This window comes from Sphaerodactylus townsendi, linkage group LG01, assembly GCF_021028975.2.
Source record: "Sphaerodactylus townsendi isolate TG3544 linkage group LG01, MPM_Stown_v2.3, whole genome shotgun sequence".
NCBI lineage: Eukaryota > Metazoa > Chordata > Lepidosauria > Squamata > Sphaerodactylidae > Sphaerodactylus > Sphaerodactylus townsendi.
In genome coordinates this window covers 182,860,158-182,884,222 of record NC_059425.1, presented here as the reverse complement: position 1 = coordinate 182,884,222, position 24,065 = coordinate 182,860,158, and positions in this window count along the sequence as shown.

The window sequence follows — 24,065 nt, the reverse complement described above, 5'->3', positions numbered from 1 at the left end:
GAATTTTTTATTATGCTCTTAGACCGGCACAATAGGACACGCACAGCACATTCCTAAACAGAATTATACCTTTTTAAGTCCATCATTTTCAGAAGGGCATAACTGTCCTTAAAACTGCATGGATATTTGCCTTCCCTAGTCTTTCCAAACCTAGATTGAAGTTGGATTCAGTAGAGATAAATGCTTTATGCTTGAGGCACAAAGGTAAACATTTCTGCCCTTGCAAGGTCTTCTCATAAATAGGCCAGGTTATGCCATCTGGCTTTGCAAATCATATTCCTTCAGGCTGTGTTCTGAAAAAGACAGAAGTGTGGCCAAACACTGTTGCATCGACTGCAACTTTGCAGCCTAACTATTGTGCGTGCCTGTTGTTATTTTATACACCATCATGTCGTCCCAAAGGGCAGCAAACAAAAATCACAATCGCCACCAAAAAGTCAATAAAACTACAATAACAACACTTGTCTGGCAAAAATAACAATAGTGGCACAGGAACAAATAAACAAATTACTTTAGTAGCACAGGAACAAACAAAACAAATCTCTACCAAAACATCAATAAAACTACAGTAACAACACTTGTCTAGCGAAATGAGCAATAGTAGCACAGAGCCCAAATAAATAAACAAACAAATAAACGAAACTTCACTGGTAGCACAGGAACAAATAAAACTACAATAAGAATACTTGTCTAGTGAAATGAATGATAGTTGCACAGGAACAAATAAAACTCTTCTTAAGTCTGTTTTAAAATTAGCAGTCTGCCTGTACTCCTTGGCACTGGGTGAAATGGCCTGGGTGAACTTCCTTGAGGAGGAACTTCCACCAAAGGGGTGCCGCTATTGAAAAGGCCCTGCTCTATGCCCTCACTAATCTGAACCAAATAAGAAAAGCTTAGGAGAAAGACCTCCCCTGAAGAGCTCCATGAATGTAGATGAAGATGAGGACATAGTTGCCATTGTCTTTTAGGCATATTATTATTTAATGTGTAAGGATGACTGCTGAACCCCAGGAGATTTCATATAGGCCCTTTAATCCAGGCAAAGAAACAATGGAAAGTTACTACTTCCACACAACTGTGCTCTACCATTCAAATGATTCCCTCTTTGAAGTTAAATAGACTGTACCATAAAATGGGCCCAGCATGGATGGCCTTGACTACCCTGATTTCATCAGATCTTAGAAGTTAAGCACGGTCAGCCCTGGTTAGTTTTTGGATGGGAGACTGCCAAGGAAGGTCAGGGTGGCTATGCAGAAACTATGGCAAATGTTCTTTATTTGTCTTGGCTGACCTGGATGATCCAGGCTAGGCTGATCTTGTGAGAGTTTTGGATGGCAGACCACAAAGGAAGTCTAGGGTTACAAACCAGAGATCCTGAAATCCCCACAAGGTTGCCTTAGGCTGCCCCAACTTGAAGGCACTTTCTGTCACCAGAAATTGTTCTGTAATCCATGCGAATGAAGAACCCCATTCTCTCCTGTGCAGCCATAGCTACAATGTGGGATTAGTTCAGGAAACTTCCCCTTTACCGTTTATCATTCATGATATCTGTACAGCTGTCACACCATGGCAGCACTAAGGGAGTAGTTCTCCCTTATAATTTTTAGTAGATTATAGTCAATCATATAATCGTTGTGGTGTTGTGTGATTTCTGGGCTGTATGGCCGAGTTCTAGTAGCATTTTCTCCTGATGTTTTGCCTGAATCTGTGGCTGGCATCTTCAGTGGATCCTCTGAAGATGCCAGCCACAGATGCAGGCGAAACATCAGGAGAAAATGCTACTGGAACACTGCCATACAGCCCCCAAACCACACAACACCCCAGTGATTCCAGCCGTGAAAGCCTTCGACAATCGTATAATCATTAGTGGATTATACGCAAATACAACATTTCAGCCTTGCAGATAAGTGTAAAACATTTATTATCCCTAAGAAAAAATGTTGCCAGCTTAGCCATATGAACAGTAATTGTAAAACAAGGAGAGCTCGTACCATGTAGTGGTTCCACAGGTGAACTAGAATTAGGAAGATCTATGTTCAAATTCCTGTTCAGTCATGAACCTCATTGGGAGAATTTGAGCATCAAATTCAATCAAGTTATTGTGGTAGAATTTGGGCCAGCCTTCTCTCAGCCTGTTGTGAAGATTTAATGGAGGCCACACGTGCTATGTTGAGGAAGAAGCATGGCGTGAACTGTAAAGCACTGTTCGAAGAAAGAGCCCGCAACTGTTCGCCGTCCTCTACCTCTAAAATCAGAAACACACACACAAAAACAGGATGGATACAACAAGGAATACACCTGGAGTCCTTGGAATTGATAGTTAAATAATATCGTTGGTTGCCACTGCCCCACCTGTCTCAAATTTTCCAAAGGCATATCAGGGGGTTCCAGTGCAAAGTGGGAGAGATCCTGCGTCCCTTGAAACACAGTTGTTGGGAAGGCCTAAAGCAGAGAGCAAAAGAGATCCATGATGATTCTCATTTGCTGGTGTGCAGTCAAGAGACTGGCTCACTCCTGAGTTCTTCAACATCCCAGTGGACTTGTGAGAGGGCTTTAGGGTCATTCTCATCCACTCATTTCATGCTTGGCAACCAGGAGAGAGAAATATGCTCTCTCAAGGGGCAAGCCGTCATCCCCCACAACTGAATTTATGGTCACCGCTGGGGACCGTTTTTTCGCAGTCCACGTAGGTGCGATTAAGTTCCAGCGGACTGCGTCAGCTTTGAGTCATCATCAGTTTTGCTCTCTACGAAACCTCAGTTCTAGCTTGAGAGATTTTGCTGTGTGTTTTTGTCTGTGCTCAGCAGACTGTCATTAATGTATAAATAGGATGTAGCATGTTTGCTCAGAACACAAAGGGGAACGTTACCGTGCAGGCAGTGCTACTTGAAAACACCAGAATTTGTAACCCATATGTGGACACATCTTCACAGTCTCAAAATGAGCACACCAGATTCCCTACCCTTACCCCCACCACTGTCTTCTGTTTTGTTGATTTTTCTCCCCAGAACAATTGAGTGTGAAGTTTCTTTGGCTCCTGCAGTTTTATTACGTGTATTACTTGGAGGTGCAGAATTTGTAGTGAGCGAGCTTTTGATTATAGGTCAAACTGATAACAGGAACTAGCAGAGTGGGGAGGAAACACTGGAGATTTTTGATTGCTAAAATTTATTTATTTATTTATTTATTTATTAGGTTTATAGACCGCCCTCCCCCGGAGGGCTCAGGGCGGTGAACAATATAAAGAGCACAATCAATTAAAATACAATATAAATATAGTTAGGATGGCTCTGATAAAAATAAACCTTACTCTATTAAAATGCAGCATTAAAACTTTAGTTCCAGATGGCGCCTGCTATCATTCCCACAAAAGCCCCAGAATGGGGGTTTATAGGTCTTCATGAAGAAGAACAAGAAGGGAGGGAGGGGGCCCCTATCAACGGCTAGTCTCCCCAAAGGCCCGGTGGAACAGCTCAGTCTTGCAGGCCCTGCGGAACTCAACGAGGTCCCGCAGGGCCCGGACAGCTGGAGGAAGAGCGTTCCGCCAGGCTGGGGCCAGAGCTGTAAAGGCTCTGGCCCGGGTGGAGGCCAGCCGTATCATGTGAGGCCAGGGATCACCGTGCAGGTGAAATTGGCCTCTGCCTTCTAACGCAGAGACCGGGTTTGCAAGGACATGTCAAGGTAAGAGCGGGTCCCATGAAGGTACGGAGGCCCCAGGCCGCGTAAGGCCTTAATGGAATATAATGGAATCACGCAGGGCCATTTTAGGGCTTGTCCTAGCATTTCCTTAATTCCCCTTCTGAAGATGAGAGGACCTTCCGGAGCAGGGGTCTCCAATCTTTCAGGCACCTTTCAACTTGTGACAGGTCATGGTGGGTCGAGCAGTGACATACCTAGGCAAACTGGAGCCCTGGGCAAAACCTGAGTTTGATGCCCCCCCCCCCTTGGGCGGCCACCCTCCCCCACTGTGACCAAACAATTATTTTTTTCCACTAGGTCGTTTCAAAGTCACCACCACATTATAGAACATGCCCCAACTCACAAATCTGAACACAGCAATAGGGCTAGCCACATAGCAGAAATATTTTTTGAAAACATTTTCAAAATGCTTTCAAAATGTTTTATTACTGCTATGAAAACTTTTTATGGTGTTGTATCCAGTCCCCCCAATTGGGAGAAACAGCATCACTTTCAATGTTATTTAAACTGGGAACCCCAGATTCTCCCTTTAAGGTGGATTTAAAAGGAGACTCTGGGCTCCCTAGTTTAAACAAGCGATGCTAGAATCCAACCCCAAACAGCATCATTTTCAATGGTGTTTAAACTAGGGAGCCCAGATTCTCCTTTGGCTGCCACAAAATGGCTGCTGCAGGAAGGGAAGCCACAAAATGGTGGCCGCAGCTTGCCTTCATTCACACAGTAAAGATCTGTGTGTGGTGGTGGCAGCTGCTGCCAAAGCAATGTTTGTAAAAATCTGCATACCCAATTTAATCTCTAATGGTGAATCAGAAGCCTTGCTGGGCAAAAGCCCCACCTGGCCTTGCCCACTTTCTGAAAAAATGTGGCGGGTGCCAGAAAAGGGGTTAAGGGCGCCATGGCACCACATTGGGCATCTCGGCACTGGAACAACATCTGTTGCAGCCTGAGACTGTACAGACCACAGTGCTTGTGCCCAGTTTATTCTCTTAAGAGAGATTACAAAGCGATTTATTTAACTATGTTTATATTATTAGAATGAATGCATGCATATTGTATAGTATGCTAAACTACATGCCTGTAAGACAGAGCTGTTCCACCAGGCACCTGGTTCAAGCTGCTACAGTTACCATCTAGGGCTCTCCCATCCACCACTTACAATCTACTATTTAAAATCAACCACTGACTATGAATTACTAATTGTTGACTTCCAGCTATTCCCATCGGTGTGGCAGGTTTTTTATTATTTGTAGGATTGCTAAGGAATTCGCCATCTGGATTGTTGTATTTTTGGATATTTTAATGATTTAACTAGGTTGGTTGTGATATTTATACTGTCGCTATTGAAATGTTTGTATGTTTGTTGTTCACTGCCCCAAGCCCAAAGGGAGAGGGGTGGCCAATTAAATCTAATTAACAACAACAGTAACAATTATTCTGGCATTCTCTTGAAATTGAAAACAACCTTCAGTTTAGTAACATTTGGCACTCTTTACTTACGTATCGCAGATGGGTGTGGATATATTTATCAGACACATATCTTCAACTAGGAATCATTTCTTCCTTTAAAAAAAGATGGAAAGGATTTTCATCTTGGTGCTACAGGGTGACCTAAAAACCAGAACATAACTTGAAAGCAATTTAAGCATCGCCTACTGCCAGCAGTATGTCCAATCATATTGTTATTTACAGAGGTAATTCTTGCCCAATTGAATATCTGTGTCCCAAATGTAGGTTAGAGAGAAATGGGGGGGGGGGGATAAAACAAAGAATTGGTTGGGTTCTATGACTGAACAAGCAGAAGAAACTTATGCAATAGAATTTTCCTTGTACTGCGAACCCTTTGCTGTGGGCCCAGTGCCATGTGGCATGGTGGGGCAACAGAGAGGGGATATCTGGCAAAATGGCTTTCCTTTCCTATTGCATGTGTGCAGGAAAGCCATGAACCAAGGCAGTTGTGTTTACATAAGTGCAAAGGAGGACAATTTTCCCAGTTCACCACTGCAACCAATGCCATGTGACTTTTTCCTCCCGGGGAGACACTGGGGAGAAAGGAGCATGGAAGATACTGTTGTGCAAGCTCTTTCTGCTTGTGCCACCATAGAATCGAGTATTATTCCAAGCATGTACATAAATACCTTTTAAAACTATTTCTGGCATACTAGGGTGATTATAAAATCACAAATTCATTCATATTCCAAACATATATACCAGTATTCTCTCTAACCGGTTAATTTTTGTCTCCCTTTATATCATTTTGAGACATGCAAACAGGAATCAGCAATTGTTTAAGGGACATTTAAAAGAAAACAAAAAAGTCTTCCATATAGCTAAGGTTAAATTACGTTTATTCTGATGGATTTAGCCTGGTGGATTCTTCTTGTATTCAATCTGTTGTCCACAGGAGATGCATGGTTTTTTTAATTCAGGATTACCGACCTCCAAGCGGAGCACCGAGGTTTCAGGCTGGTACAACTGAATGGAGATCAGTTTCCGGGGGGGGGGGGCTGCTTTGGAGAGTTGACTCTATAGTACTGTACCATGCTGAGATCTCTCCCCTCCTCAAGCCACATCCTTCCCTGTCTAATCAGATAAGCGGTTTCAGTGCCCACCTTCCATGTTTGTTGCCAGGGCACATTCCCTTGAAATGGGCCGGGGGGACACCCTTCTCCTCCCCCACTCACAGAATGTTACTTTCAAACATGGAAGACACCTTTGCCCATCCCCCTATTCAGGGGGGGGACCCAAAAGCAAAGATGATCCTAAAGGATGGGCTACTGCTGGACCTGGGGTGTGCCCCCTCTGGACGTTCCCCCTGTCATTCAGTTCCATTTAATTAGCCTTTTCAATAGCTTGTTTTTAATGCCTTTCCATCAGCTCTGCTTAGTGGGAGATTTCATCATGCACCTGCAGAGGCCCAGTTGTGTCCTTGCAACTCTGCGCAATTGAAAAAACGACCCACTTTTTATTGTATTGTGAATTTTATTGGGATGCTAGAAATCTGTTGATTTCATCCCTGTTGACCAGAATTTTTAGACATTTGGCTGATTTTATTGTTAACTTATTACTAAGGTTGGAGATTTAGACAATCCGAATCTGGAGTTCGGATGGAACCCATGCTGATTCGGACGGTTCGGACAAGCAGGGTCTGAATCCGAGCCGTTCGAATCCCATCTGATCCAAATCCCGTGTTTTTATTTTTGGTGTTTTTTTATGTTTCAGCCTGCAGGGGGCACATTTTTAGACATATTAGCACCGACATTTCAGGGTATCATCAAGAGACTGTTCCAATGATACCCCCCCCCCAAGTTTGGTGCAGTTTGGGTCAGGGGAGCCAAATTTATGGACCCTCAAAGGGGGTGCCCCTTCCCCCATTGTTTCCAATGGGAACTAAGGAGATGGGGCACCCCCCCTTCTGAGGAACTTCAAGGTAACTCTTGGGCCTCCTCCAGACTCCAAACTGCACTCAAACTCTCGGGGGCAACATCGTGGAACTGTCTCCTCTGATGAGTATTCCTTGAACATATTTTCATGCCAAGTAACGTCTAAAAATGTGCCCCTGACAGGCACCCCCAGAAATTTGCCCAAGATTCTTCGTTCTGCAGTGACTTAGCTGCATTGCTGCCAATGGGGAATTTAGGGTGGAAGGCTGTGGGGTGCACATTTCTGAAGGTACAGTCACAAAACTTTCAGGGTATCTTCAGGAGAGTCTCTGGATGACACCCTCCAGGTTTGGGGAACTTTGCTTCCGGGGGTTCAAGTCTATGGGACCCAAAACGGTAGGGCCCATCTCCCACTGCCCCCTGAAGCAAAGTCTCCCAAACCTGAATCAATTCTGGGATGTTCCCACAGATTCTCACACGTTCCCACAGATTCGGGGCAGTCCGAATCTGCAAGGTTCGGAATTTGGCCAATCCGAGCCTATTGATTTGAATCTGGTCTGAATCTGAACAAATCTGGCTGGTATAGACCAACTCTACTTATTACTATTCCTACATAGTGGCGAAGTTTTGTTATATAGAGCCCCTTGGGGATGGGGCGGTATAAAAGTCCAAACAATAAATAAAAATAAAATAAAGTCCAAACAATAAATAAAAATAAATAAATAAAAATATAGCAAGTAGAGTATGGGGATCTCTGGTTGGTGTAACAAAATTGTAACCTTGCCTGTTAACCTTGTAACCTTGACTACCCTCCCAGGTTTTTACTGGTCAAATAGCTTTAAATAAACCTAACTGAACTGAGCTCACAGTCATTATATCCTTCTCCACCTGCCACCCAAAGGTGCTGGATGTCAGGTAGTCCCTCCACAGTACCACCCTCACCTGCTCCTATGCTACTTAACTCTCCAGGTTCTGTCTCCTAGGTGGCATCTCAACCTCCTTGTTAGCATGTACCCGGGCATCCATGGCCCCTCACAGGGATCTAGCTCCATGGGTAGCAGAGACTGATGAACCACAGTGTTGGGCAGAATGGCACAGTTGGTGAGGAGCTTGGCTACCATCTCAGGCTGCATGGCTCAATGGCCACCCATATGCTGGAGGCAGCAGAACCGCATCTTCATCTGGTCAAAGGTGCACTTGATGTCCATCTAGGATAACTGGTTTGCTTTGTTGTAGAAGAAGAAGAGTTTGAATTTATACACCGCTTTTCTCAACCATAAGCAGTCTCCAAACAGCTTACAAACTCCCTCCCTTCCTCTCCCCACAATAGACCTTTTGTGAGGTTGGTGGGGTTCTGAGAGAGCTGTGAAAAGCTCTCGGTCACTCAGCATGCTTCATGTGTAGGAGTGGGGAAACAAATCCAGTTCACCAGATAAAAGTCAGCTGCTCATATGGAGGAGTGGGGAATCAAACCCAGATCACCATTCTTAACCACTACACCAGAATCCCAGGTTTCTCCAGGGACCATACCTCTATCAGCCTCATCAGCATGGCCAATTGGCCATGCTGGCAGGGGCTGATGGGAATTGTAGTTCCTGAACATCTGGAGAGCCGCAGGTTCCCTACCCCTGCACTACACCATGCTATACACTGGATCCTCATGGCTGTGTGGATCAGGATGTAGGGAAGGAAGGGGTACCTGCAGTCATCTGTGGAGAGGGGATGGGTGGTTAGGAGGGGACAGGAATCTCTCCTCCCCTTCTCAGCGCTCAGTCTGTAGCCACCCCTTGCCCACTGGCCACCTTTGGAGCAGTCAGTTGAGGCCAGGCAAGTCGAATATTTGGGCATCATGGACACTTCTGGGAAACATAGCAACGAGGTCTGTGAAGAGGCCACAGTGGTCACAGGGGGGACATTGATATTGCAGCAGTGATGGCAGTTCAGGTAGACCCAGGGCATCTCGTTTGGCACTGTCAGATCAATATGCATGCTGTCCATAGAACCCAAGACACTGGAGAAGCTCGCAGTGGAGTGAAACCTGGGCTTCATCAATGCCAGCTCCCCCTCACCAGTGGGGAACCACACATGAGCACAGATGTTGGCCAGCATGGCGTCCAGGAACCGTTGGCAGCACTGACAGGTAGAGGACTGGGAGACCTCCAGAGACAGAGAAAAGAGAGAAGGTAGAAGGCTTCATACTGCTTATGCTGTGGTCCTCATCTTAATTGGGGACCCAATCATCACGGAAGTAAGTTCTCTGAATGGAGTTCCCAGAACTTATCTTTTAGCCATGAACAGATAGAGGAAAATATAACATAGTAGAGAACTCGGCAAAAGTTCCAAGTCAGGACCACTGATGGGGACAGATGACTTGGGGGATAAAGACTGTACCCATGACAGCAAGAGACACTCTAGTAATGCCTCTCCCATCTCTGCGATAAAAACCATAAAGGTTAGGTGGGATTCCTAGAGTATCACAGAAATTGTGATGCCAGTCCCCCATCCTGTTTTGCTCCAGTATGCTCCACATAGTGAGGTGGGTGGCCTCAACAGGGACAAAAGGAACTCTGGGAATCTCAAAAGCATGTGCTCGCTATTTTGTGATTTTTATTTATTTGGACATTTTATGCTGTTTTCTCCAAAGTTGCTTACAGCAAAATGTCAAAATAACAACTTAGCCTGTTTAAACCAACAATTCAGTTTAGAACAAAGAAAACAAGCACATTCCTGAGCAGGTCCTGACCCCCCTGGCTGACTAGTGGAAGTCAGAAGCTGAGATCCACGGGCCAGGAGCCCTTTGGCTCTTCGCGAGGACACTATGACATTAAGTGGGGGGCTCTTAACGTACTATAAATTCTGGAGGGTCAGAGAAGATGAGCAGAGTCACGGCTGAATCAGCAAGTAACTTCTGCTCCTCTAACTGATTTCTAGGTTACATAAACAGTTAAGGAAGATTATCTTATGTTATCCTGGATGCTGAAAGTTATTTTTGCATCCTAGATGCTGAAAGTTATTCATAAAGAATGTGACCTGGTACCAGAAGTGGCTGGTTGCAGATTCCACTACCTGGTCTGACAACAAGGGAAGATGGAAGTAACTGTAGATCAGAACAAACAAGGATAAGTTGGAGCAGGTCAGAACTCCAGCACCTCTTTCTCTTTCTAGCAATGTAGCTGAAAACTGCAAAAGATTAAACAGGAGCTTTGATTTCTTTATGATGGCACATGGACCAACCGGAAAAGCTGATAAACAAAAGGTGGACATATTTTAATACTGTGGGGTCAGAGGCATTGAGTTTATTTTGCACCCTTAAATATTTTGCACCCCTAAACCAAACCTTTGAGGGGCAACAGTTTCATACAAGATCACAGAAATAAGAGAAATTAGAAGAGAATTAGAAAACTTTCTAATCCTTCATTACAGATCTTAAGCCAGACCTGCAATTTTGGAGGACGTGTTCATTCCCTTATTAAGGACCAAGTTGTAATTGACATCCAGAATCAGACCTAAAGAAAAGATTGCTTGAGAACTCTGATCTCATCTTGGAAAAATCAGACTTTGCTGAGCTGCAGAGCAGAACAAGGCCAGAATGCAAATTCTGGAAGGAAATCAAAGCAGTGCAACAGTGGACTGGATTAGAGAGCCCCAGAGCCAAAATTACATGTAAAATCAACACAGGATACCATTTGCAAATATATATATATATGAATGAATGTTCACTCGGGGAAGCAAACTGAGATGCAGGCTGTTTACACACGTGTGGTCTCCTCGAAGCAAGTGTACATTCCCTTCGGGTTGGATTCTCAGTTATGCATACATTTCCCCTTCTCCCAAACTCACTGTGCCTCAGATTAGAGAATCTCTGCAGTTTCCAAACCCTCTGAAAGCACGATGTTTCTTCTCCCCTTACAGGGAAAGTGAAGAGAGACAGTATGTGTTTGGCTTATATTGGGTTTTCTCCTCGCCTTCCCCACCCATCCAACAACAGTTCCTCTCGCTCTTCGGGGCAGCAATTCAGAGAAACCAGAAGTTGCCTATCTGTCATGAGCCAGTCCCTGGATGATGAAGACTCTGATGTACAGCCTGAAGACACTGTGGATACAGAATTGATTCCTCACGAGGATATGCAGGCAACAGAACCAGCTGCAAGCTCTTTCCTGCCAGCCAAGGCAGAGCCTGATGCCATGCAGCTGAGAGAGCCATCAGGAGCCTCAACGGGCAAAGTAATGAGACAGACAGAGGCTGCTACTTCAGTCTAAAAGGAGAAATACCCATATTGCTGCTTGGTATATCAGAAGGCTCTGTAAGCTAGACCCATTGGCATCTGAAGAGGAGTAAGGCTCCGCAGAAACCTGACCCCATTAGCAGGGGCATCCTTCTTAAGCCATCCCTGGGGCTTGGCTCTGCCTGAGGGCAACAAATGTACTTCCTGGGAAGCTCCACGTATCTGGCCTTTCTCTGAATTCTGGCTCTCAGCCTGCTTCCTGATCTCCAGCCTGACCTTGATTGTAGACCGCTTGACTACATCTTTGCTTGCCACCTGCCTTGACTCTGGCCTGATTACATCTTTGCTTGCTACCCATCTTGACACTGGACTGCCTGACATGCCTTAACTAACCCCTGCAAGCAGCACATTATCACTGGAGCAGTAGGCCTGTGAAATTTATATGATATTTACATTGTCTAGCAAAGTAAAGCTAGACCCGAGGTGGGGTGTGTGCATGCACACACTCGTGCACATGCACGCATGAGACAACAGAGAGCAACCTCCCCCTGCTGGAGGTTGCATGGAAAGAATAAGTGGGTAAAATGGTGGATCTTATCAACTGGCGACACGGAGCAGGAGGAGAATCCCATTTAAACAAAAAAGGAAAAACGCACCGCAAAGTTGACAGACGTGGGGTAAGCATTGCATGCATAAAAGGCTGTAGGCTAGGCTATGTCCTGCTTTTGGACAGACCTGCCACATTTGCAAAAAGCTGGATCACTTCGCAATTGTTGGTAAGCAGGCAGAGATTGGGCTCACAAAGAAAAAATGTTTGGCAAGGTGGAGAAACCATCAATACTCGTTTGCACAGAGGTTATAGCACATGCACAGGTTATAGCATGTCCTTTTTCTTGAGAAGTCTGTAAAAGACATCAGCATCCAATAACTGGATGATTACTCTGCATGAATGGGATTTCTGTTACTTACAAGCACAAGTAAATGTAGCATTTGAGGTAACTTTAAGGGGCTTAAAGAGAAAGCCAAGTCGTACTGAGTACAAACAGATCTATCTTAAATATTACAGTGGAGAGCTTATTCCAACCTTGGGAGTTCACGATGTAGAATATCCAGGCAAACAGTAATATGCCAGTTTTACCATTTGTCATTGTTTTAGGTAATGGGATACCCATATGAAACAGAAAACCTATTAGACTCTAGTTCTTATTTTTGAAAAACTGTACAGTGTGAAAGAACAGAGACACACAAACATTGGATGCCTTTATTAGTGTAGGAAAGCTCTCAGAAAAATATAAAATAGAAGTAATTGAAACAAATTTTCCTGTGTGCCCCTGAAAACGTCTCCCTCTCTGTCAGAGATAACCTGAAAGAGAAATGGGATAGACTGAGCTAGAAATTGTAGAGAAAGTTGAAGAACCAAAAAAAATAGAAAGATGGATCCCTGCACCAGTGTTTAGATCCTAGAAAGCTGAATAACAGTGTTCAGTGGGAACATTTTCCAGTACTGGATCACAAGCTTCCTAACAGATAGGAAACAGCAGGTGAAGCTAGGAAAAATTACATCAGACACCTGTAAAATGAGCACAGGGGCCCCCCAAGGCTGTGTACTTTCACCACTTCTCTTCTCTCTGTATACCAATGACTGCATCTCAAATGATCCATCTGTTAAAATACTGAAATTTGCAGATGATACAACAGTGATTGGTCTCATTCGAGACAACGATGAAACCGCATACAGACGGGAGGTTGAACAACTAGCCTCGTGGTGCCACTGGAACAATCTAGAACTGAACACACTTAAAACCCGTGAGAAATGGTGGTAGATTTCAGGAGAAACCACTCCCATCCTACCTCCTCTCTACAATACTAGACAACACAGTATCAACAGTAGAGACCTTTAAATTTCCTAGGCTCCACTTTCATATCTCATGACCTAAAATGGACACTCTAATATCAAAATGTCATGTTAAAAAAAAAAGCACAACAAAGAATGTTCTTTCTGGCGCCCAACTCAGGAAGCTCAAACTGACCAATGAGCTGCTGATACAGTTCTACAGATATACCATTGAGTCTGTCATCTGCACCTCCTCTATAACTGTGTGGTTTGGTTCTTGCAACCCAACAAGATCGACACAGCATCTTCAGAGAATAATCAGAACTGGCAGCAGAAAAAACAATTGCTGCTAACCTGCTCTTCCATTGAGGACCTGTATACTGCACGGGTCCAAGGGCTGGAAATCATTTACTGACCCCTAGCATCCTGTGACATAAACTGTTTCAACTTCTTACCCTCTAAACGCCGCTACAGAGCACTGCACACCAAGACAACTAGACATAAGAATAACAGTTTTTCCCAAATGCCATCACTCTGTTAAACAAATAATTCCCTCGATAACAATGTCAAACTATTTATTATATATTTCATTATATACCATTACTGCACTACTTTTCATCATTCCTATTACTCCATCTCCTCCCCAATTATGACTGTATGACTATAGCCTGTGCTGACATTTCATTTCATTTTATGATTTTACATTTTATGTTTTTATTACTATTGATTGTTTCCTGATTGCTTACTAGACCTATATGACAATCATTAAGTGCTGTACCTTATGATTCTTGACAAATGTATTTTCTTTATGTACACTGAGAGCATATGCACCGGAGACAAATTCCTTGTGTGTCCAATCACACTTGGCCAATGAAGATTCTATTCTATTCTATTCTATTCTATTCTATTCTATTCTATTCTATTCTATTCTACTGACTAGAGATATTTGGTCAAATTGCAGGTGCAATGTCTTTTTGGGATCTATCTGCTGGATTCTGGCAGGTGCCTCAGGAACAAAACAGCAAGCTATTATGTACTCTCAGCATCCCATTTGGATGGGACTGCTTTACTTGAATGCCATTTGAATTGTGTTCTGCTCCCAAAGACTTTCATGGAAAGATACAACTCTTGGATGGAGCTGCAGGTATGACAGTTTGGAGAGATGATATCCTGATATGGAAACAAACATTAGATTAACCCCATCCGGGACTACAGAAAGCTCTGAAAGAGTCTTGTGAAGCGGGCTTAAAACTCAACGTACAAAGACTCGACTGGCCAAACGGAAGCCGAGGCTGACATGCTGGTCATGCCCCATAGATTTCCCCGGCTGAGGAAGTCATACCAGAGACCAACAGAGAACTGCTGATTGGTGCATGATTTTCTCTTGCGGACGGGAAAGAGATGAGGACATCATGACTTCAGACGGGTGATGCTTAATGTGATACAGATCCAGAGGGTCAGAGAGGATGAACGGAATTGTGGCTGAAGCAGCAAGTCAGCTCTTCTTCTAATACTGATTTATAAGTTATGTAAACAGTTAATAAAGTACATCTTATGTTATACTGCATCCTGGATCCTGAAAATTATTCACAAAGAATGTGACCGCTCCTGCCCTTTCGCTTGTGCCTCTGTGATGGGATTTGGCAAGTTCCAGTCACACGATCCAGTAATGAAGGAGTTAATTGATGCATGCTAATTAGTTAGTGAGTTCAGACGTCACTGACCAGGTAATTGATCCCTATTGGTCAAGCAGACCTGGCGTGGGCTACATGCGAGTCTGCACGTAGGCTATAGGTATATATTCTTTGTTACTCTTTGCACATGCTCTCTAGCAATGTAATAGCCAAGCGGGAGCTAGCCGAAGGAGCTAGCTCTTTAGAAAAAATATTTCCTGTTTTCTCCCAAGTTACCCTACCCTTCTTTTATAGTTGGTAAACTTTATTTCAGTAAGCAACTGACTCAGCCTCATTATTGCGCTAACTCAGCTTTACAAATATTCCAACACTCCTACAGCACCCAGATCAAATATTTGAAAGCAGAGGAGGGGGAAAAGTCAGCTCAGATCTTCCCCGCTGCTGCTTGGCGAGTTTCCCGAATCTTCCTCCTTCCTTCCCTGCTAACCCTGTTTGGATTGATCATAATGAAAAAGTCTTTACACCGCTGATATATTTGGAACGCTGTTTAAGGACCTTAATACGATTTCACAGACATACCGTAAAGGCTAACGTGGTCCCAGTAGCTATTAATTTACCTAGGGCAAGCTGAAACCAAGTCTTTCCCTTTGGAGCTCTTTTGTTGTTGTTGTTGCAATGAACAGTTCATAGTGGCAGTATTATTAAGAGGCATCTCATAACAGAAAACACACAGGTTGTGTTCTGCTAAAAAAAAAAAACCCAACTATTAGAATTCCTGGCCAGAATCATCTGGCTGTTGTGGGTTTTCCGGGCTGTGTGCCCGTGGTCTGGTAGTTCTCGCTCCTAACGTTATCCCCACATCTGTGGCTGGCATCTTCAGAAGTGTAGCAAGGTGAGATAGGTTTCTCTCCACTGATAATATTAACTATGCTGTTTTGCAGTAGAATATGATTTGTTCAAAAGCCCCTTTCAAATTAATATATGTTGATTAAAAAGAGCAATCTTTCTTTGAGTGTATGTTTAAATTATCTGTAGATTTATACTGGGTAGATCACAGCGAACATGCAGATTTTATTTATGTCCTTTGGATATATCCTGCGATTCAGTTAATATGGATTAAAAATCATTTGATGCAGTCCTATAAAATGTTACACTGTTCTAAACCCACTGTTGATCACACCGTTAGTTTGATTAATTAGATTTCTGGTTATTCAGTATTACCCTAACATAATAGTACCTTGTTACATGACTGATATTGCTAACAATTTTGGTCTGGAGCTAATTGCAAGTCAGCTTATTGAAGCCCTAATTTGTATTGCGGCGTGCTGGAACATGGTCAAAGTATATCTGAATTTCAGACTGATTTAGTAGAATGAGGGAAGTCGTTCAGTTGTTCCATTAATACATAACATATAATTATGTATAATACATAACATAATATAATACACAACATATAATTATATAATACATAACATATAATTATTAGGAGGAAATAAAACAGATACATTTATGGATACCATAGATAGCTCATGTTTGTGATGTTCTGAAATAATAAATATTAGGACAGTGTTTGTACTAAAGCTGCCTTAGGCACATATTACTAGTTGTGTAGTTCTCTGGATTTTGGCCAATGCTTTTTTCCAAACTAAATAAGCTGTTGATGGGCCTTTGTAAAAAAATTCCACTCCCTCGGATGATTTTGATTGTCTTTCAGAAACAGAAGAAAGCCTTGCCAGTCAGAGAGGGAAACCCATTTCGCAAGAGGTAAAGTATTGCCCTTACACAAAAGGGTTTGCTTGATATTCACAGTTTTTAATCATGTTATTCAAAGTAAATTTAGTCAACAAATTAAATATTGTAATGGAAGACTGTTTTCCTTTTTTCTTTGAATTTTTTATAGCTCAGAATGAATACAACAGAAGAAGGAAACTGGAATCAAATTATAATCGCAGTTATTTTTAAAGACTTACAGCCCCATCCCATAATGATGCTGGCCCTGCTTCTCACCCATCCCCATTTTTGCTCCCATTGGAGCACGGTGGGGGCTGGAGGTCAGTGCTAGGATCTACAGGCAAGCAGGCAACATGATAAGGCTAGGGGAAACCTGCCCAGAAAGGCCATAGCCTCTCCAAGTTGAGGGCCCCCTCTGCATGGGCCAATAAACCTGGGATATGGACAGTTAAAAACCCGTGTGGGGGGGACTTTGCATGGGTCCCGTCCCTAAAACAGGGCTGCCCTGTGTTAAGTCCTCCAAACTGGTCTTTTTTTGAGAATCGCACTATCCAAGATTATTTTGTTTTAACCTGGGTTGTAGCCACTCGCAAGTGAACGGCTGCCCAGAAGGCACTTTAATTGGGCGTGTTTCCCTTTTTTCTGAAGTCCTTGCTTCGCAGCTGCTTAGCCACATAGGGTCACAGGGACGTCTTGTGGCCTTGCGAGACATCAGCACGACTGTGGGGGGTCCATACCTGCCTGCCCGCCCACGTAGCTATGCAGTGGAGGGAGTTAAGTTAGGAAAAAAGATGCATCTCTGTGCAAAGGTGCGCCAGATACCCACATTTTTTCCGTGGGCTTTGGTCGCTGCCTGCACAGAGGAATGCGAACACAAAAATAGGGGAGCGGGTTACTTTATCCCAGGGGTCTGCAACCTGCAGCTCTTCAGATGTTCATGGCCATGCTGGTAGGGGGTGATGGGATTTGTAGTCCATGAACATCTGGAGAGCCGCAGGTTGCAGACCTCTGCTTTATCCCGACTGCAACCTGCTCTACCTGTGTTGTGCGGAAGGAACCGAAGTTTCAAGTCCCAAAGGAGGAACAATGCTCAAAAGAGTAGCTTTTTGACAGGCAAGGCGGACAGAGGCAGCTGGGCAGCAGTAACAGAATGGACCATTCATTGAAGGTATGCTTGGCACCCTTCCTCCCCACTCCCTCTGCCAACTCATTGGGGAAAAGTGCATCTGAAACCTATCAGAAGTGTGCATGGAGGTAGAATCACCCTAAGAGGGACACTGGGATAATTCTCTTGACTGGCAAAAAAAACCCCCTTTCCATCAGCAAAAGAGAAGGAAAAGTAAGGTTCAATATAGAGCTTCTTACACTGCCACCTGCTCGCACTCTAACCACACATCCAGCTGGGCACATACAATGTATCTGGTGAAATGCCCAAAGAGAATGATCAGTCTGTAGTACTCCTAAGCATTGTCAAATAAAGACTCCCGTCTTCATAAACATATGGAAGTGCAGTAGATCCCGGTACTTCTTTGGTTTTTTTTTTTGCAGACCTTCAGGTGAACTCTGAGATAATTAACCGCACTGCTCACTTCTAATGTGGATTAGAGTCGAGTCTTTTTTTTCTCCCTGCTTAGCACTGGCGTGCTTCCTACAGCAAATTTGTTAACTTGCGCGGGCTGATAGATGATTTAGCTGACGAATAGTTGTTTTGTATTCCATATGCAAGTTCCCTTGAAGGAAAACACGAAAAGAGGCTGCTACAAAATGAATCTTGTCAAGCTAACAAAAAATCTTCATTGGGGTTAAACAGGGTGCTCTTGTGGGTAAAAATCAGATCAGTGAAATACAGTTTTAAACATAAACAGTTGGAGCTTCTTTTAGAGATTAAGAAGGAAGCAAAACTTGATTAGATGGTTAAAGATGAATAAAAACACTCCAGGAAATAAAATGTTTTTGTTATTGATAAAACCTTGTGGGTCACTGCATCAGTTTTTTCTAGTGATGTGGAATGTATTTTGTGGCAGAATTCAAGTCACTTAATATTCTTTTATTTATGTCAAAAGCATACCTCTGCAGTTTAAAACAAATCAGTTTAAATCAGTGGTGGGATCCAAAAATTTTAGTAACAGGTTCCCATGGTGGTGGGATTCAAACTGTGGCGTAGTGCCAATGGGGCTGGGTGGGGCATTCCGGGGGCGTGGCCAGGCATTCCGGGGGCGGGGCATTCCTGGGCGCGGCTGTGGCAAGGACGCAACCACTGCACCAGTCCTTGGGCGGGAAACGAATGCACGCAGGCGCATGCTGCCACGCACGCCGGTGCGCCTCCTGCTAGACTGCTTCAAGTTCTGCACGCTACTGCTGAGATGAGGGGCGTAACTAAGGCAAAAATCACATGGCAAAATCACCAATTAGTAACCCCCTCTCGGCACACACAAATAATTAGTAACCTACTCTCTGGAACCTGTGAGAACCTGCTGGATCCCACCTCTGGTTTAAATCCTTGAGGGTGTTTTTTTTCCTGATTGTCATCTGCCACAGAAAACTTGAAAATTACTGCCCAGTTAGAGTTTAGATTTGGCACATGCGTTTTGTATCAGTTCTTAGTTAACTGCTAAAAGAAATTTCTGTAGGTCAGCTAACAGTCTTCATTTTGAGGCCTTTTAAAAAACATGCACAGAATCAGCACACTGCTCTAGAGCCACTGCTTGTCTTGTGCACACAAATAAAATTAGCAAGCACCACATAACGTACAACTAAAGCAAACGATTTCTAGCACCCCAGCAGACAAAGATTTATTTCAGCTTTCTCAGATGACATGGTTGTTGTGTTTTGCAGGAGGCGCTGAACAAGAGTAGAAAATTTATAGTGCAAGATCCTTTTTCTTCACAAGGTAATTAATGGTTTTAGTTTAAAGACCAGATGTCTTCAGAATTCCACCAGTAACTTTAAAGGATCTTCGATCCCTTTAAATGCCAAGTTTATTGACAGGTGGCGATCTCAGACCCTCCAGGAGCCAAAATACCCAGAGCTCTGCATTTTACTAATCTGCTGTCCTTCCCATGATTAGTAGAATGAATTATGTGAAAAAACAAGAGTCAATTTGTTTAATTTGCATAATGTAGTCTGATTCTAGAATTAGACTTTTGTTGGGGCAGAATTTGAAATCCCTTGAGGCAAAATGTACTTTGTCACAGCAGCAGGAACAAATTCTGGTTTTTTGTCACTTTTTAAAGGAAGTGACGCAACCGGAGATTGGCAAAGGGGTATTCAAAACAACATTTGTCTTTGCAAAAAGAATTTCAGTCGTGTCATTGAAAATTAACAATCCTGGGATTTGTTTGCGTCCACTGAATTCTGCTCCTATGATCTAGATTTTTAATTAAAGCCTGGATTTGAGAGATAATATCCAAGAGTGGTATATGGGAGCTGGGTGAATGGTTGTGTCCCATGTGGAACTCATAGTGGAAACATCTTTTTGCATGCTCATTTTTGTTCATTTTTTTAAAAAATCTATGAGCAGCATGCAAAAAGCAAGTTCATCCTGAGAGAGGTGAATGGTATCGGCATTCACACAACCAGCTCAAGGGTGCGGAATCTGCACTCGGAAGTCACGGCAGCCAAGCATAATAAGTGTTGGAATAATATCTCCTGGTAATGGAGATTATTCCTGTTCATAACAAGCAGAGTGCACGGGAGACTGAGAGCACAGCAGAAGCCGTACCTCGTGTGCGTGCGAGTGAGGACCCCATGTGCATGCAAGCTTGCACAAAAGAAAGTCGGAGTCAGTTGTAGTTTCTAATCTAATAAAAAGAGTATTTATTAGTGAACTCCATTCTGGATAGAAAGGTAGGTAGATAGGTTCGCTAATCTATCCTAATCTAGCTGGATGGTGATGGATGCACGGAGCACCCATCCACCCTTTAGGCATGGTGAAAGTAAGATGGAGAAGTCCGAGAAGAAGGCGGAAGGAAGGAAGTCCCTGAGAGTATCAGTCTAACATCAAAGGGATAGAGCCAGCATGATAGCGTAAAGGTGTCAATCCCACAGATTTATGGAGGAGAAGTCGATCTCTGGCTACCAATCTTGATCCTCTTTGATCTGAGATTGCAAATGTCTTAGCAGACCAGGTGCTCGGGAGCAGCAGCAGCAGCAGAAGAAGAAGAAGGCCATTGCTTTCACCTCCTGCATGTGAGCTCCCAAAGGCACCTGGTGGGCCACTGCGAGTAGCAGAGTGCTGGATGGACTCTGGTCTGATCCAGCAGGCTCGTTCTTATGTTCTTATGTTCTTAGGTCCTTATCTAGCCACTGGCTATCTAGTAAAAACCCCTCTGTAGGCTGAGGCAGGAAACAGCGTAAAGTCCTTCTCTTCCAACAATAAGGAGGGTCATGAGAATGAGACCTGACAAAAGTGACCCCTCACAAAAAATATCTTAGGAACAGGAGGAAAAAAATCTTCAAAACAAACCTAGGACAAACTGGATCTTCTGCATTGTAATCCTGAGCACAGTTGCACTACTAGAAGAGTATAACTGTTTAGGATTTCACTGCCGGTTGCATCAATGACTGCTCATTCACTGGTATTAATGCAGTAGTAAAAAATTTCTAAAGCTGAAATAAAATGTATTTCTAAAGGTGTTGGTGACTGGCATGGTGCCTACAGGCATTATGTTGGGAACACTTGTTTTAGGATGTGACTTTACATGGCATTTCTAGTACAAGTTGCATGTTAGCTAACAACCCAGGCCTCTCTTCACCAACATGTTAATTTTTTAAAAACGCATGGGTTTTGAGAGAGAGAGAGAGAGAGAGAGAGAGAGAGAGAGAGAGAGAGAGAGGTGGGCAAGTCAATTGAAAAAAACTTACATAAACTTCTTTTAGAAAGAGTATTTGATGAATATATTATTGATTCAACAGTATGTTTTTTCAGTAAAGATACAGTCAGGTCATACTTTAATGTAAAGTAAAAGCATGTATTTTCACAGTTTCCTCAGATTTAGTTGTCTTCTACCTTTGGGGCATAAGAGGGGCAACCCACTCCTATGGAGGGGCTGAATGGGCTCTTGGAGCCAACTTGAGGCCGTGCCGATGTGTTTGCTAACCCCCAGTGTAAGTGGCACTTATGCTGGTGGGGAGGGCAAACCAGAAGGCAAGTGGGCACCACAGTCCTTACCAGCACCCGACCCAGAAGAGAGCCTGGTTCTGAGAGCTATGTTGGCATCCAGGTGGATGCCAGTATGGCTGAGGCCATTCCAGGGGCGTTCCTGGGGATGAATCCGACTTTAGTCAGCTTGGCTTTGGAGTTGGGGATGCCTCCAGCTAGTCCAGTCCATTTGGGGCTATGGAGGGCTTTAAGGCCTCCAGGGAGCTTCTGTTGTTTGATGCCTCCTGGAAGCCATCTAGAGACAGTGTGGCGGTGGTACAGCAGCAGTGCCGTCCCCAGACATCTAAGCCCTGCGTGTTGGGCTGTAATGAGCAAATGTGTGAATAACCTATTTCACTTCATTCAGGCGTTACCCATGGTTTAAGCAATTTAAGTATTGTTGCGACTATCTGCCTTCTCAAGTTCTTGTAGCCACTACAAATACGTATTTAGAAGGCTATGCCTTTTAAAAAGTCAATATTGTTTTGCAACGGAAAAAATAAGGATTCGTGTCGACATGCTTGTCAAGTTAACTGCATTTTTTTAAACAAGCATGCAAAATGCAGCAGGACTGGCTGTTTCAGTTCAGACGGGGACTCGAAGAACATAACTCCTTCAATTCGGGAATGAGAGGTAGTGACATAGCTGGGAAACTGGATCTAACACTGGAAATAGTCAGCAGTATGCCATTTGAGTGTCCATACAAACTTTGGCCACAGTTCGGTTTGATATTTTACAAAACTCTTTTTAAGTATTTCAAAAATTGACACTTAGAGGACGGCAAGTGCCGCTAATGGGGATATGGGCCAGTGGCGTGCCTCTAATGGGAATATGGGGCATCCCCAGAGGTGGGATCCAGCAGGTTCTCAAAGGTTCCAGAGAGTAGGTTACTAATTATTTGTGTGTGCAGAGAGGGGTGATTTTGGTGATTTTGCCACGTGATTTTTGGTGATTTTGCCACGTGATTTTTGCCTTAGTTACACCCCTCCTCTCAGCAGTAGTGCGCAGAACTTGAAGCAGTCTATCAGGAGGTGCACCGGCGTGCGTGGCAGCCTGCGCCTGTGTGCATTTGTTTCCCGCCCAAGGACCGGTGCAGCGGCTGCGTCCTTGCCACAACCCCGCCCAGGAATGCCCCACCCCCGGAATGCCCGGCCACACCCCCGTTGTGCCCTGCCCAGCCCCATTGGCGCTACGCCACAGTTTGAATCCCACCACCATGGGAACCTGTTACTAAAATTTTTGGATCCCACCACTGGGCATCCCATGTCCCCAAGCGCACTCTGTGTGCCTGCCTCCCTCCCCTCCTCCCTGCATGTCCCCAAGCACCCGTTGCTGAGCCCCACCCCCCTCCTGGCCTCCCTGCAGGCCGGCTCCCGCCCTCCCAAGGACCTGTGGAGTGCAGGAGCTGGCCTGCAGGGAGGCAGGAGAGCAGGACTTGGTGGCTGCAACGGCCGCCTGGGCCACCCACCACAGCACCACACCCTTCCTACAGGCTGGCTTCTGCTCCCCAGGCCCTCATGAGGGCAGAAGCTGGTCTGCAGGGAGGCAGGGGGCAAGATTCAAGGGCGAACCTGCCTGGGCCGCCTGCTGCGGTGGCCTGTCCTCCCAGCCTCCCTGCTGGCTGGCTCCTAGAGGCCGGGAGGGCAGGCTGCCAAGGTGGGTGCCACTGCGCCCGTCTGAGCTGGCCTCCGAGCCCTGCCCTCTCTGCTGGCTCCTGGAAGTGGGGCGCAGGGAGGCAGTCATGCCCCCTGGAACCTTTTAGGCCCAGTACATCACTGCAAGGAGCTGTTCCTGATGGCAGCAGAGGATAGGACTCACAATAATGGGTATAAATTACAGGCAGAAAGGTACCAACTGGATATGGGGGAGAAATGTTTTACAGGATGAATAGTTCAACAGTGGAATCAGCTGCCTCGATAGGTGGTGAGCTCCCCTTTACTGGCAGTCTTCAAGCAGCATTTGGGTAAGTGCTTGTCAGGGATGCTCTAGGTCTAGGCTGATCCTGCATTCTGCAGGGAGCTGGACTAAATGGCCTTTATGGCCTCTTCCAGCTCTATGATTCTATGAAATATCCAGCGATGAATTATTCAGCTCAGCTTCAACAAAGGGCGAAGGGGAGAGTGTTTAACCCTTTGCTCTCTGCTTCAAATCAACCCTATGCCGTTTCCCTCCCAGCTCTTTCAGAATTCAGACGAATGCACCCAAACGCTCCTTCGTCACCAGCCTGGTCCTCGCTATGCACTACAGGGGCTTTAGCATCAGATGTGTCCTATTTCTTCCTTTCTTCCAGCAAAGACAAAAAACAGATCCAGAATTTAAGTAGTCATGGAACTGAGTCCACCCTGACCTAGACGGCCCAGGCTAGCCCAAATTCCTCAGCCCTTAGAAGCTGAGCAGGGTCAGTGCTGGTTGGAATTTGGAT